Source organism: Chenopodium album, chromosome 21 (genome assembly GCF_948465745.1).
Source record: "Chenopodium album chromosome 21, dcCheAlbu1.1, whole genome shotgun sequence".
Classification (NCBI taxonomy): Eukaryota; Viridiplantae; Streptophyta; class Magnoliopsida; order Caryophyllales; family Amaranthaceae; genus Chenopodium; species Chenopodium album.
The window spans coordinates 23,336,830-23,353,577 of record NC_137854.1 but is presented as its reverse complement, the minus strand read 5'-3'; the positions used below and the strand labels follow the sequence as shown (position 1 = coordinate 23,353,577).

Here is a 16,748-nt window from a genome sequence, read left to right as displayed (position 1 = left end):
TTGCGCACTTGTCTCAGACAAGTGGGAGATTGAAGGAATTGTGTTTTCGATAAGTGCAATTACTAGATATATCAAGGATCACTATTATGGATATAATAAGTTCATTCTATTGGGGCGTCATCCTCTATTGCTAGACTATGAGAGATGATCTTTGGGCTAGTCAAATAGCCCAAAGCCCTTTAGAATGGATCCTATATTGGTCACACACAAGGGTAATGGGTTAAGCAAGTTAGAGGCCCATTAATGGGCCTCATGAGCAATTAATTAGTCATAAGTATGATTGGGCTAAGTGTAGTTTGAGTGGGATTATGAATTGGGCTTGGATTTGGACTATTATTTAGAGATATGACCCTAAGATGTATCCCCTAAGGTCTCAAGACTTTTCGCCACTGTCCACGTCACCTCAAAATTCCTCAAAAAGCGTGGATTATAGGCTTCGATTTTGGAATTTTTTGACCTTTGTCGCTCGGAAATAAAAATTGACGAGATATTTACCATGGTTCCTAATACCCTCCGGGAGTCCAATTGAGTGGGTGGAACCATCCAATATGCCTTTTAACAGTCAATTTACTTGATCCAAACTTGCACCGATATCGTGACCTAAAGCCTACCACGGACATTCATGGCAACATATAAGGGTCATATATGTTTCCAAACGTCATTATATGACCTTAAGATGTATCCCCTAGGGTTTCTAGACTTTTCGCCACCGGACCCCGTAACCTCAAAATTTCTCAAAAAGCGTGGATTATAGCCTTCAATTTTGGAATATTATGACCTTTTTTCGCCCGGAAAGAAAAATTGCCGAGATGTTTACCATGGTTCCTAATACCTTTCGGGAGTCCAATTGAGTGGGTGGAATCATCCAATATGCCTTTAAACAGTCAATTTATCCGTTCCAAACTTACACCGATATCGTGATCTCAAGACTACGGACATTTATGGCAACATATAATGGTCATATATGGTTCCAAATGTCATTATATGACCCTAAGATGTATCCCTTAGGGTCTCAAGACTTTTCGCCACCGGGCCCCGTAACCTCAAAATTCCAAAAAAAGCGTGGATTTTAGCCTTCAATTTTTGAATTTTTTGACCTTTTTTTACCCGGAAATAAAAATTGTCGAGATGTTTACCATGGTTCCTGATAACTTTCGGGAGTCCAATTGAGTGGGTGAAAGCATCCAATATGCCTTTAAACAGTCAATTTAACCGTTCTAAACTTGCACCGATATCGTGACCTCAAGCCTACCACGGACATTTATGGCAACATATAAGGGTCATATATGGTTTCAAACATCATTATATGATCCTAAGATGTATCCCCTAAGGTTTCAAGACTTTTTGCCACTGTCCACATAACCTCAAAATTCCTCAAAAAGCGTTGATTATAGCCTTCAATTTTGGAATTTTTTGACCTTTTTTCGCTCGGAAAAAAAAATTGACGAGATCTTTACCATGGTTCCTAATACCCTCCGGGAGTCCAATTGAGTGGATGGAACCATCCAATATGCCTTTAAACAGTTAATTTAACCGTTCTAAACTTGCACCGATATCGTGACCTAAAACCTACCACGGACATTTATGGCAACATATAAGGGTCATATATGTTTCCAAACGTCATTATATGACCCTAAGATGTATCCCATAGGGTCTCAAGACTTTTCGCCACCGGACCCCGTAACCTCAAAATTCCTCAAAAAGCGTGGATATAGCCTTCAATTTTGGAATTTTTTTACCTTTTTTCGCCCGGAAATAAAAATTGCCGAGGTGTTTACCATGGTTCCTAATACCCTTCGGGAGTCCAATTGAATGGGTGGAACCATCCAATATGCCTTTAAACAGTCAATTTACCCGTTGCAAACTTGCACCGATATCGTGACCTCAAGTCTACCACGGACATTTATGGCAACATATAATGGTCATATATGGTTCCAAATGTCATTATATGACCCTAAGATGTATCCCCTAGGTTCTCAAGACTTTTCGCCACCGGGCCCTGTAACCTCAAAATTTCAAAAAAAGCGTGGATTTTAGCCTTCAATTTTTGAATTTATTGACCTTTTTTTCCCCGGAAATAAAAATTGTCGAGATGTTTACCATGGTTCCTGATAACTTTCGGGAGTCCAATTGAGTGGGTGAAAGCATCCAATATGCCTTTAAACAGTCAATTTAACCGTTCTAAACTTGCACCGATATCGTGACCTCAAGCCTACCACGGACATTTATGGCAACATATAAGGGTCATATATGATTCCAAACATCATTATATGATCCTAAGATGTATCCCCTAAGGTCTCAAGACTTTTCTCCACTGTCCACGTAACCTCAAAATTCCTCAAAAAGCGTTGATTATAGCCTTCAATTTTGGAATTTTTTGACCTTTTTTCGCTCGGAAAAAAAAATTGACGAGATGTTTACCATGGTTCCTAACACCCTGCGGGAGTCCAATTGAGTGGGTGGAACCATCCAATACGCCTTTAAACAGTTAATTTAACCGTTCTAAACTTGCACCGATATCGTGACCTAAAACCTACCACGGACATTTATGGCAACATATAAGGGTCATATATGTTTCCAAACGTCATTATATGACCCTAAGATGTATCCCCTAGGGTCTCAAGACTTTTTGCCACCGGACCCCGTAACCTCAAAATTCCTCAAAAAGCGTGGATTATATCCTTCAATTTTGGAATTGTTTTTTACCTTTTTTCGCCCGGAAATAAAAATTGCCGAGGTGTTTACCATGGTTCCTAATAACCTTCGGGAGTCCAATTGAGTGGGTGGAACCATCCAATATGCCTTTAAACAGTCAATTTACCCGTTGCAAACTTGCACCGATATCGTGACCTCAAGCCTACCACGGACATTTATGGCAACATATAAGGTTCATATGTGGTTCCAAACGTCATTATATGACCCTAAGATGTATCCCCTAGGGTCTCAAGACTTTTCGCCACTGTCCACGTAACCTCAAAATTCCTCAAAAAGCGTTGATTATAGCCTTCAATTTTGGAATTTTTTGACCTTTTTTCGCCTGGAAATAAAAATTGACGAGATGTTTACCATGCTTCCTAATACCCTCCGGGAGTCCAATTGAGTGGGTGGAACCATCCAATATGCCTTTAAACAGTCAATTTAGTTGTTCCAAACTTGCACCGATATCGTGACTTAAAGCCTACCACAGACATTTATGGCAACATACACTAGGCGAAAAAACAAGTTGGCCACCGGTTCAAAACCCTCCTATGCCACCGGTTTTGAACCGGTGGTCATTTGGGGGGTGGCAATGCCTAGAAGAAAGGCCACCGGTTCAAAACCAGTGGCAAAACAGCTAATTGCCACCGGTCAACCAGTGGTATTAATTTTTTTGGCCACCGGTTAACCGGTGGCAATTGTGATACGCACCTTTTTTTTTTGGAAGGATGGAAGACAATTGCCACCGGTTAACCGGTGGCAATTACAGGAAAGTATATATATTTTCCTGCAATTATTCCTGCTATAATTTTTGCTGTAATATAATTATATATAACAAGATTTATAAATATATATTTAGACATTAATAATTAAAAACAAATGCAATACAATAAATAAAGTATCATATACATAAGTACAAATTTTCACCATACTAACTATACAAACAATAAATAAAGTAGTCTAAAGGTTAATCAACAAAGTTTAAATTCAAAATGATGTAACATTCACAAATTGAAAGTGATGAAAGATGCCAACATGTCTCGTACTTCATTAAGGTCCTTGCTTGTTAACGGATCTCCCTATTGCACCTTGCAAAACTTGGAATATATATACATTATGTTAGAATAAATTAGTTAAGTTAAACATGTGTAAATAAATATGCAAAAAATTAAATCACATAAAAAGAGCAACTTACTAAGTTTTAGGACGCATTTTTCATAACATGTTTTTTACTTTGCCCATTTTCTACAATTTTTAACTAATGAGCTAGTTCTTTCTCATAACATGTCAATTATACTTAGTTTTAGATGGCTAAGCCTTGAAATCACCTAAAAAGAGCAACTAACTAAGTTTAAGGACCAATTTTCATCCTAAAGCCTAAATAAGGCCTAAATGACTTCTACCTTGCCAATTTTCTACATTTTTTAACTAATGAGCTAGTTATTTCTCATAACATGTCAATTATACTTAGTTTTTGGTGGCTAAGCTTTGAAATCACATAAAAAAGCAACTTACAAAGTTTTAGGACGCATTTTCATCCTAAATTGCCTAAATGACTTCTGCATTGCCCATTTTCTACATTTTTTAACTAATGAGCTAGTTCTTTCTCATAACATGTCAATTATACTTAGTTTTAGGTGGCTAAGCTTTGATATCACATAAAAAGAGCAACTTAATAAGTTTTAGGACGCATTTTGGTACTAAATGGCCTAAATAAGGCCTAAATGACTTCTACCTTGCCCATTTTCTACATTTTTTAACTAATGAGCTAGTTCTTTCTCATAACATGTCAATTATATTTAATTTTAGGTGCCTAAGCTTTGAAATCACATAAAAAAGCAACTTACTAAGTTTAAGGACTTATTTTCATCCTAAATGGCCTAAATAAGGCCTAAATGACTTCTACCTTGCCCATTTTCTACATTTTTTAACTAATGAGCTAGTTTTTTCTACTAAAATGTCAATTATACTTAGTTTTTGGTGGCTAAGCTTTGAAATCACATAGAAGAGCAACTTACAAAGTTTTAGGACCCATTTTCATCCTTAATGGCCTAAATAAGGCCTAAATGACTTCTACTTTGCCCATTTTCTACATTTTTTAACTAATGAGCTAGTTCTTTCCCATAACATGTCAATTATACTTAGGTTTAGGTGGCTAAGCTTTGAAATCACATAAAAAGAGCAACTTACTAAGTTTAAGGACGCATTTTCATCCTAAATGGCCTAAATGACTTCTACTTTGCCCATTCTCTACATTTTTTAACTAATGTGCTAGTTCTTTCTCATAACATGTCAATTATACTTAGTGTTAGGTGGCTAAGCCTTGAAATCACATAAAAAAGCAACTTACTAAGTTTAAGGACGCATTTTCATCCTAAATGGCCTAAATAAGGCCTAAATGATTTCTGCCTTGCCTATTTTCTACATTTTTTAACTAATGATCTAGTTATTTCTCATAACATGTCAATTATACTTAGGTTTTGGTGGCTAAGCTTTCAAATAACATAAAAAAGCAACTTACAAAGTTTTAGGATGCATTTTCACTACAAGAAAAAGGTGAATTAGCAATGGCCAAAGTAGTCGCAAATCCGTCGCAAAAATGGATTTGCGACGGATTTGCAACTACTTTGGCTTGTCACTAAAGACCTCGTCGCAAATCCATTTTTGCGACTAATTTTTTGATAGTCGCAAATTTAGCGACAGATTTGCAACGACTTTGCAACTAACATTTAGCGACTAACTTTAAAATTTTAGCAACTAAATCACTGTCTGTCGTAAAACATTTGCGACGAATTAGCGACTACGGATACCAAGGTTTAAAGACTACAGAGACCAATATTTTGTGACGGATTAGCGACTACTAGACTGAACTTTTGCAACTACGATGATGAATTTATTTTGCGACGAATTAGCGACTACGATACTAATTTTTTGTGTCAGGTTAGAGACAATGAGACCAATTATTTTGCAACTAACCAATCAGTCTATAAAAAAAACTGCAGTCGCTAAATTTTTTGCGATTTGGAGACCACAGTTTAGCGACAACAAACATCAATCACAATAAATAAATAAATAAATAAAATAAAAACCCCAAAGCATAAATTCAGATAACCAAAATGTCAATTTTATTCAAATATCCAAAATATTAACTTTGTATCAAAAAAATAGTCTAAACCATATGACTAATTATTTAAAAAATCACCAAGAAAATAAAAATCACATAGTTGTATCATGAGATGAGGTGACAGTAGGTGTAGGAGGCTTAGTAGGACAATAATGTTAGACAAGTGTTTTCATATCCTTCAATTTTTGTGCATAGCCATTTTTTCCTTCATCCATTTTGCCTTTTCTATCTCATGACTTTCAGCAATTTCCTTGGCATATAAACTTTATGCCGTCATTTTTTGCTTTCTTCTACCTTGTCATGGTTTTCTTCCACTATCTTCTTTAATTCTTCAACTTGAGAGCTTAGTTGAGAAATCATGGCAGGAATGGAAGATGAGGTAGTAGGGTGAGAAGTAGGGTCATTCTTGAAGTACATTTGTGAAGCGCTCCCTAAACCGTAACCTTTTCCTTTCTTTTGCCCACCTACAACCTCTAAGTAGACTTTGTCTGAGCTAATCTCAATTCCTTTGTTCTTGTATTCCTCAAGTTTTACCATATATTCTCCCTGCATTAAGAAATGTATTAAAACTATGGTCTCAATTGTTAAAACTTAAAAGACCTAATGCATATAAAAAATGAAACACTTATAATAATACTAATGTTATCAATTATTAGTAAAATTTTCGGTAAAGTCTCCTTTGTAAATTGAACAATTCCCTCCAATAGGGTATGGCTTCAAAACCTGCTTCAATTCACATCATGCCATACCACATTAATCATTTGATTAACGCTGGCCAATTTTTCTCATCCTCCAACTCAAACACAAAAACAAATAAACAATCTAAAATATCTCAAACATTAACTTTTTTGCTGAATGTAATGAGTTATGTACATATAAAAAGGGGGAGTAGGGATTGGCTTAGTTAGGTGTTATGTGGTAATTGTATCTTTTACTGTTCATCTGATTTATTTTACAAAAAGCAATCCAACTTCCCTTATTTTCTACTTATATTTCTGATTTATTTTACAAAAACCAACCAATCTTCCCTCATTTTCTTTACTGTTATTTTTTTTGCTCTTTCTTTAGTTGTAAGAAATCGAGTTAAAATAGTATCATTTCATTACAGAATAAAGGATAGTTTAGAGACGCTATAAGTACTGTCTAATAACAGAGCATAATGCCATGTAGACCGATCACATAAAGGAGGGGAAAAATGAACAAAGAAGCAGTAATACATCACATCACACCAAGTGACAGCAGCCCACAAAGTCACAGCAGCACAACAAGTGACAGCAACCCACCAAGTCAATGCCTTAGAGATTGGTGGCCTGAAGTGACCCTATAGTATGAGTTTCTGCTTCAACGAAACACATCACTTCTCTCTGAGTTTCTAATTTCTTTAAAGTTTGCATCTTTGTTGCTTGTTGTCTTATTTTCTGGTGAGTAATATAGTCTAGTAACTCTAGTTCGTTACATGAACGCATAGATAATGTCTATGTAATTTCAGAGTGCCTCTGTTGCATAAAGAATATGTGATTACTCATGCTTGAAAATCTGATTCCAGTGACAGGATTGTATCATCCAGATAAAACTTGCTTAAAAAAACATAATTGCTAAAAAAACATAACAGATTATCCAACCAATAGATTAACGTAACAACAGATAATGGATGCACTTTTAAGAGGTCAGTGATCTAATTATCTCGGAACGTAGGAAATGGAACTCCGCTCTAATATGAAATGCTTTCCACAAAAAATTAGAGACTCAAAGCTAATATTCAGACATATAGCTTCACTAGTTTAAGAGCAACGAATACAAGAAAATGTCTCAATTATAAACATACCTAAAACTTAGTTAACCAATGATCCTTAACCATAAGTGGCGCCTCGGCCCAATTCATGTATGGATGGTTGTAGTGTGCCTTCCAGGATTTCGAGATATTTTCGCTAACAGTATAGTTAACAAACCTGATGCAAGAAAGATTAAGAACAAGCATAAAAAATGATAATAAGCTACTAAAATAACAAATATAGTACATAAATGAATATAACCCACCATAACCCATCAGGTGCAGCAGCTACCAACCCCAGCAAGACACAACAACAACCCGCAACACACCTTAGTGGAGCAAGACAATCCTGGAAAATCACTTTTGGGAATTGTAATATATAATCAAAGAGAGTTGAGAGAGTAGGCAGGCAATGATTTGAATTTTGATTAAAGAGTAGTGAGCTACACTCACCCTAGTGCCTAATGATTTGAGTTTTGATTAAAGAGTAGGCAGACAATGATTTGAGTATTGAGGTCTAGTTTACACTCCTCTATATGTTTGCTACTTCTCTATATGAATCATACACCTATTAAGGAAACCGTATTCTAGATATATATCGTTTCATATTATTCATGTTCTGGTAATTCATCATCAATATGCACATCAAGAGCTCCTAACCTGATATGCCCAGTACAACTAATTTATGCTACGCACAACTACATATACTGAATTAAACATATAATAGATACAATTATCAGATAATTATAATTCAAAGTAGCTTAAATGAAGTCATATATTGTATACACAATCCTTTTTCGTTATTTTTGAAACATTAAAAAAAGAAGTGTTCAATCTTCATTAGGTGGGACAACATAAATAGAGAGAAACCAAAAAAGAAACTTAATCGAAACAAAAAATGAAACAATAATTGTTATATATAGTATACATCTAAACTTAATGCATCTGTGTATGATATCCACGATTTGCATATGCTTCTAGTGAAACAAGCACAACAAAACTATGATATAGATACAACTCAATAAGTTTTACCAAATCAGAGAACAAAACTTCAGACCAGCGGAAACTACATACATCAAAATATGCAGCTGCATATGAGATGGATAAGTGAAGTTAGTAAGGTTGTGTTGCTTAGAAGTAGATTATATCTTAGGTCCCTCTAAGGTTCACTTTTTGAGGGTTCTACAAAATTATACCAATTAACAAAAGATAAGCCATAAATTCCAGGTGCTTCATATACAAGGATATATCTAAAACTCAGTTTTCGAGTTCTACATGTGGGTCAGATTGCAAGAATAAACTGCACCAATTGGATTCGAATTTTGAGGCTATTCCAGTTGCAATAGTTAGAAATGGATATCTAGTAATAAGGAAAAATATTATAAAAATTAACTAAAAATATTTTATAGGGTTTTAATTCAGTCTTTGTCAAGTGGTACAACTGGAAAATCTTATAAACATGTTCTAAGCGCAAGAATTGTTTTCCTTGAAGGTTTATATAAATTCTTAGCTTTTTTTTATACATTTTGCTCACATAGCTGTAGCCTATTCAGTTTTTCAGTCATCTAAAACCCCCACCCCAACAACTAAGCCTTAGACCTTGGATACAAGTTTATTAGACACATTAATTGAATTATATGAACAGATTTTGTACAGGTATGTTATAACTGCTTACAGTTCATTTTCATCACTACAAAAAACTTTAAAACACCAAGCCAGAAAGATTCTAACATTATAAAATCAAACAAATTACCCATATAACATCAAGGTAATTTAAAGCAGTGAAAATCAAAATCCTAAAACTATCAGATTTTTAAAAAATCTGAAACATATAGAAGCAGGGCATATATTACTTAGCACTCATTATAAACAATCAAATACATTAATCAATAACTCATAAATTAAACAAGATACCTAATTAAAGTGTTTTTCTCGGCATATTTCTTTTTGACAAGGAGTTCTTCAAGTGTTCTTACATACAGATAACATATAATGGAATTATAGCTTCACTTATAGATTAAATAGAAAAAATAGTCGATTGATTAGGCAAAACCAAATCGAAATTGACGAAATAATTAAACACATAGTAATGAGAAATTGACAAAATCCAAAACATTTAATAAATCGTATGGATTATAGCAAAGCAGATACATATTATGCAAATTAAAAGGGGAAATCAGCAAAACTAAAAAATTAGTGAGAAAAACCTTACTTAAGGATGAGGAAATTCGGAAAATTGTATGGGTCGATTGAAATTCACAAATAAACTTGAAGAATTAAGTAAATTTTAAGGGCAAGTTCAGCAAAAGGGCAACAAATTCAATGTTTGGGGTTCTTCAATTAAAGATTCAGGATTAATATTGAAAGAGGTCGTAGAGATTCAGCGCACAAAATTGGGGAAATTTGATATTTTCAAGCGATGTTACTAGGGTAAATTTGATACAGTATGTTTTTTGAGGAATAAAGAAGTCAAGAAGAGAATGTAGTGTAGGTATGATAGTTCTTGTTTTTTTTGGCAGCAACAAGTTATTGTACTAAGGTTTTTTTTTGTATTTCTTTTTTTACTATTAAATTTCATAAACGGTGGTAGCAATTACTATGTTAGTTGCGGTAGTAGTTGCAAATTTTTTTACAAACATGGTTTCAAAATAATTAACCTTAGCAACTATAATTTAGTCGCAAATTATTACAAGAGTGTCGCAAATCAGCGACTACATAGCAACTATTACAAAATAGGTTGCAAAAATTGCGACGGTTCGTTTTTTTCAGTTGCAAAAATTATTTTTGCAACTGATTATTAAGTGAGTTGCAAAAATCAGTTGCTAGTTAGCGACTTGATAAGTCAATATTTTATATACTTATTATCTCTTTTTATAACTAAATTGGGTATGATTTAGTATCTTTTTATACAAGTTTATATGCATAATCAAGAAAATATAATTTGAATGGCCTAATTTGCAAAGTCTAGTATTTACTTCCTAATTCTATTATATTACAAAGCAATTCATTATAATGTGCATATATATTTGTTACTCACTTTTATCATACAAGTATATAACATGTTCCCATTGTATTTTTAATTAGGTGGAAGTTATAATTAGGCAGCAAATATTTATTTTCAAGTGGCGGTGATCGTGAGTCAAAGCAAAGCCCACTATAATCCCACGAGCAAACTTTCACAATTAAGAGAATGTGGGTTGAAAACCCACTAAACTCAATACTCCCAAAAAGGGCAGCAGCGGCAAGAGAAAAAAAAAAAACCCACGATGAAACCCTCTCAGCTCACAACTACTACTGTATAAATCACACAGCCACGCAGCAGATGAGAGGGGGGGAGATGAGAAGACGCAGCAACACGAACACACACGCAGGAGACGAAGAGCAGCGTTCAACCACTTCAATTGGAGTTTACTCTTCATCCTTCTAGTTTATGCAATTGGTTGATTTTGGTTTGATTTAATATGTTTATTAGTATCAATTCTTCATCAATTAGTTGTGTTTTCTTAATCTCCATGTCTAGCTAAATCTCTTTGTTCTAGGTTAGGGATGTAGTCCATTATATTTTATCAATGAATTGAATTATATTGTTTGGGTTTGATTTATATGAATGCAATTTGATAATCTTGTTTTAATTCGTACTTTTAATCTGGCCAATTGATTGTATGTTTAAGGTATTGGATTATTAGCGGAAGTGAAATTTCAATACTAGTTCGTGGGATTACCAAACGTCAAGTAGTATAATTTTAGGAATAGTTATACACTTGGGGTGGTCCTTCTGAATTCTTATTCTTAATGAGTTTATTTCAATTGTTGTGATCACGGAAGTAGACATAATGTTGATTTAAATATGCGTTTTCTACCTTGGAAGAGGAGATTACATACTATTGGTAATTCGATCATTGTTATATTATATATGTTCAACCCTGCAATTAGTTTAATTTCATTATAGAGAGTAATTGGCGAAACCCGAAACCTAGAACTACTTCTTATTATTGTCTATCGTTTTATTAGTTTGCAAGCCTTAATCGTTTATAGTTTAGTACTGCTTTTCTCATATTTTTGTCGTCTAAATAATATTCTAGTTTCTTAATTTGGTACTTGAGTAGACCTCCTTGTGGATACGATACCTTGCTCACCCTATATTTACTGTAATTGACCCGTACACTTGCGGTAGATTTAGACCCGACCAAGTTTTTGGCGCCGTTGCCGGGGAGGCAATAATTCAATATCATACCGTAGAAACTTTCGTATTAGTTTAGACTTTATTTTTATTTCTGCTAGTTTAGTTTCTGTTTTGTGTTGTTGGCAGTTTGTTAAAAAAGAAAAAATTTTGTTACTGCTACTGCACACAGCAGCAGTTTACAGGAGAGAAAAAAAATCTGCAATATTTTTTATTTTTTTATTTTTTTATTTTGAGTTTCTGTTTTCGATATTCTGTTTCAGCATTATACTCTACTTTTTATGGTTATTTTTTAGTGTATGCCACGTACTAATCGTTCTTTAATCCCTTTTGATCCAGAAATCGAAAGAACGTTGCACGCGTTAAGGAGACTCCAGATTTCTGAACAAGAATCTTCCATTCCCAACTTGGAGTCGCTTTTCTCAGAAACTGAAAACATGGTAGAACCACCAGCTAAGATGTTGCGTGAGTATGCAATGCCTGATGCTAGTTCAACCTCTGCAAGTATAGTAAGACCTTCTGTCCAAGCTAATAATTTTGAACTTAAGCCTGCGTTAATTCATATTGTTCAGCAAGATCAGTTTGGTGGGTCACCAGCTGAATGTCCATTAGAACATTTAGCTAATTTTCTTGAAAAATGTGATACCATTAAGATAAATGGTGTAAGTGAAGATGCTATTAGACTTAGGTTGTTTTCATTTTCACTTAGAGATAAGGCAAGAAAATGGTTGTCCTCTAAATCATCTGATCCTTTTACCACTTGGACTTCTTTATCTCAAGCTTTTCTAAATAAATTTTTCCCACCTGCTAAAACGGCTAAATTGCGCAATGATATTACTAATTTCACTCAAAATGAATTAGAGTCATTATATGAGTCTTGGGAAAGGTTTAAAGATTTGCAACACCAATGTCCTCACCATGGAATACCTGATTGGCTACTTGTGCAAACTTTTTATAATGGCTTAAATCACTCTATTAGAAGTACTATAGATGCTGCAGCAGGTGGTGCTTTAATGAGTAAGACTACTGAAGAGGCTAATAAGTTATTAGAAGAACTTGCTTTTAACAATTATGGTTGTTCTAGTGAAAGATCAGTTGCTAAAAAGAGTACAGGGATGTATGATGTGGATGGTATTAACATGTTAAATGCTAAGGTTGATAATTTGACTAAAATTTTCAGTAAAATGAGTAATGTTAGTCTTATCTCTAGTCCTGATTTGTCTTGTGATAATTGTGGGGGTGCACATGCTAGTAGTGACTGTCTTAATTTTGAACAAGCTCAATATGTTTCTAATTATAATCGATCACAAAATGACCCCTACTCTAATACTTATAACCCTGGCTGGAAGAACCATCCTAATTTTTCTTGGAGAGATCAAGGAAACCAAGGTAATAACCTTAGACCACAAAATCCACCTGGTTTCCCTCAAAGACAACAACCACAACAAGAGAGACCCTCATGGGAATTGGCTATTGAAAAACTTGCTAATGCTACTTCTGAGAGAATCATAAAATTGGAAAATAAGGTTGATCAATTAGCTAATTCAAACAAAAATGTGGAAGTTCAGTTAGGCCAATTGGCTAATGCTATTAATTCTAGAAACCAAGGAACTCTGCCTAGTCAAACTGAGGTTAACCCTAAAGAGCAATGCAAAGTTGTAACCTTAAGAAGTGGTAAAACCCTTGATGATGTAACTGTTCAAGCCAAGGCTAAAGAAGTAATTGATGAAAATGCCGAAGTTGAACCTGAAAGGCAACCTGAACTAGGCAGTGATGGTTCTAATCCTACCCCTATTCCTGTTAAGCCTTATGTACCTCCCATTCCTTTTCCCCAAAGGCTTAAGCAAAATAAAGTGGATCATCAATTTGAAAAATTTCTTAAAATGTTTAAGCAATTGCAAGTTAATATTCCGTTTGCTGATGCATTGATGCAAATTCCTTCATATTCTAAATTTCTTAAAGAAATCATGTCTAAAAAGAGGAAATTGGAAGATTATGAAACTATTGCTTTGAGTGAAGAATGTAGTGCTGTAATTCAGAATAAGCTTCCTCCTAAATTAAAAGATCCTGGCAGCTTTTCTATTCCTTGCACTATTGGTGATGTTAATTTTTCTAAAGCTTTATGTGACTTAGGTGCAAGTGTGTCTCTAATGCCATTATCTATTTACAAGAAGCTTGGTTTAAATGATTTAAAACGCACTACTATTTCTTTGCAACTTGCTGATAGGTCTGTTAAATATCCTTTAGGTGTAGTAGAAAATGTGCTAATGAAAGTTGGTAAATTCATTATACCTGTTGATTTCGTTATTCTTGATATGGATGAGGATGTTGACGTGCCTATTATTCTAGGAAGACCATTTTTGGCTACTGCTGGTACTGTAATTGATGTTAAAAATGGCAAGTTAACTTTTAAAATTGGTGAAGAAGAGGTGCAATTCAATTTATTTAAATCTGCCAATTATCCTTCTTTTACAGACCATGTGTTTAGAGTTGATGTGCTTGATGAATTAAATAAAGAAACGATTGATTCTATTTCTAAAGATACCCTTGAAGTGTGTCTAACAAGTGCAGGTACATCCCATAATGATGATATTGAGGTGTTGGAAATGGCCAATGCTTTAGAGGCATGCCCTCCATGGAAGAAAAGAGGTAATCAATTTGAGAAACTCGAGAAAGGTAATCCTCTTCCTCCTCCCTCTACTGTGCAAGCACCTACTTTAGAGTTAAAGCCTCTACCATCACATCTTAAATATGCTTTTCTAGGTGAAAATGATTCCTTGCCTGTGATTGTAAATGCTTCAATATCTGATGAACAATTAGATAAACTTTTGCGTGTTTTAAGAGAAAGAAAGAAATCAATTGGTTGGACTATTTCTGATCTTAATGGAATAAGCCCATGTGTTTGTATGCATAAGATTTTGCTAGAAGAAGATTATAAACCTGTTGTTCAAAATCAAAGAAGATTAAACCCTAACATGCAAGAAGTAGTTAAGAAAGAAGTTTTAAAATGGTTAGATGCAGGAATAATTTATCCTATTTCTGATAGTCCTTGGATTAGTCCTGTACAAGTGGTACCTAAAAAAGGTGGAATGACTGTTGTGCCTAATGATAATAATGAATTAATTCCCACTAGAACAGTGTCTGGCTGGAGAGTTTGCATAGACTATAGAAAACTTAATAGTGTAACTCGAAAAGATCACTTCCCTTTGCCATTCTTAGATCAAATGCTAGAGAGAGTTGCAGGTTATGACTATTATTGTTTTCTTGATGGATATTCTGGTTTTAATCAAATTCCTGTTGCTCCTAATGATCAGGAGAAGACTACCTTTACCTGTCCTTATGGTACATTTGCTTTTCGTCGTATGCCTTTCGGTTTATGTAATGCTCCAGCTACCTTTCAGCGTTGTATGATGTCTATTTTTTCTGATTATATAGAGAAAATTATGGAAGTGTTTATGGATGATTTTTCTGTTTTTGGATCATCTTTTGATAATTGTTTAGCTAACCTTTCTCTGATTTTGCAACGTTGTGAAGAGACTAATTTAGTTTTAAATTGGGAAAAGTGTCATTTCATGGTACAAGAAGGTATAGTGCTTGGGCATAAAATTTCTGCAAAAGGAATTGAGGTAGATCGTGCGAAAATAGAAGTAGTTGAAAAACTCCCACCTCCAATTAATGTTAAGGGAATTAGAAGTTTCTTAGGCCATGCGGGTTTTTATAGACGTTTCATTAAGGATTTTTCTAAGATTTCTAAACCCTTATGTGATTTGTTAAATAAAGATGCTCCCTTTGATTTTAATTCTGAATGTTTGCATGCATTTAACAAATTAAAGCAAGAGTTAATTTCAGCACCTATTGTGATAGCTCCAGATTGGAATTTTCCTTTTGAATTAATGTGTGATGCAAGTGATTATGCTCTTGGTGCTGTTTTAGGGCAGAGAAAAGATAAAAAGCTGCATGTAATTTATTATGCTAGTAAAATGCTTAATGATGCTCAATTAAATTACACAACTACTGAAAAAGAAATGCTTGCTGTTGTGTTTGCCATGGATAAATTTAGATCTTATCTTATAGGGTCTAAAGTAATTGTCTTCACAGATCACTCTGCCTTAAAATACTTGTTAAGTAAAGAGGACCCTAAGCCCAGATTAATTCGTTGGATTCTTTTACTACAAGATTTTAATTTAGAAATTAAAGATAAAAAAGGCATTGAAAATACTGTTGCAGATCACTTATCTAGATTGGAAGTTGATAATAATTCTGATATACCTATAAATGAATCATTTCCTGATGAACAATTGATGGCAATTGCTAGTATTCCTTGGTACGCTGATTTAGTAAACTATCTGGTAAGTGGTATTATTCCTTCAAATGTAAGCTATCATCAGAAAAGGAAATTTTTGTGGGATGTTAAACATTATTTTTGGGAAGAGCCTTTGTTATATAAATTTTGTGCTGATAGTCTCATTAGACGATGTGTGCCTGAAGAAGAATTTCATAACATATTGTATCATTGTCACTCTTTAGAGTGTGGTGGTCATTTTAGTACAAATAAGACAGTAGCTAAAGTTTGGCAATCTGGTTTTTATTGGCCTACTATGTATAAAGATGCTAGGGATTATGTTAGCAAATGTGATAGATGCCAACGAGTAGGTAACATATCTAAAAGAAATGAAATGCCTATGAATATTATGCTTGAAGTTGAGTTGTTTGATGTGTGGGGAATTGATTTTATGGGCCCCTTTCCTTCTTCCCATAACAACAGATACATTCTAGTTGCTGTTGACTATGTTTCTAAATGGGTAGAAGCTATAGCTACTCACACTGATGATTCTAAAGTTGTTATGAAATTTCTTAAAAAAAATATTTTTTCTAGATTTGGTGTTCCTAGAGCGATTTTAAGTGATGGAGGCTCTCATTTTTGTAATAAGCCGCTTGATTCTCTTTTAAGAAAGTATGGGGTTAAACATAAAGTT

At 34.2% G+C, this 16,748-nt stretch overlaps 1 long non-coding RNA gene and 1 other non-coding gene across 3 annotated transcripts; both read right to left on the bottom strand.

Moving 5' to 3' along the window:
• Window positions 1–5,837: 5,837 nt before the first annotated feature.
• LOC145602538 (uncharacterized) lies at window positions 5,838–9,992 on the bottom strand. 2 transcript variants are annotated; one of them, XR_014104567.1, is made up of 4 exons: window positions 9,805–9,992; window positions 7,859–7,941; window positions 7,647–7,770; window positions 5,838–6,367 (listed from the first exon to the last, which is right to left on the bottom strand). It is a non-coding gene; the product is annotated as an uncharacterized LOC145602538 (long non-coding RNA). The 2 variants fall into 2 exon arrangements; XR_014104566.1 differs by lacking the exon at window positions 9,805–9,992 and having other exon boundaries at window positions 5,852–6,367; window positions 7,859–9,229.
• Window positions 9,993–12,590: 2,598 nt separating this feature from the next.
• Window positions 12,591–12,697, bottom strand: LOC145603248 (small nucleolar RNA R71). The gene has a single exon (XR_014104773.1). It is a non-coding gene; the product is annotated as a small nucleolar RNA R71 (small nucleolar RNA).
• Window positions 12,698–16,748: the final 4,051 nt, after the last annotated feature.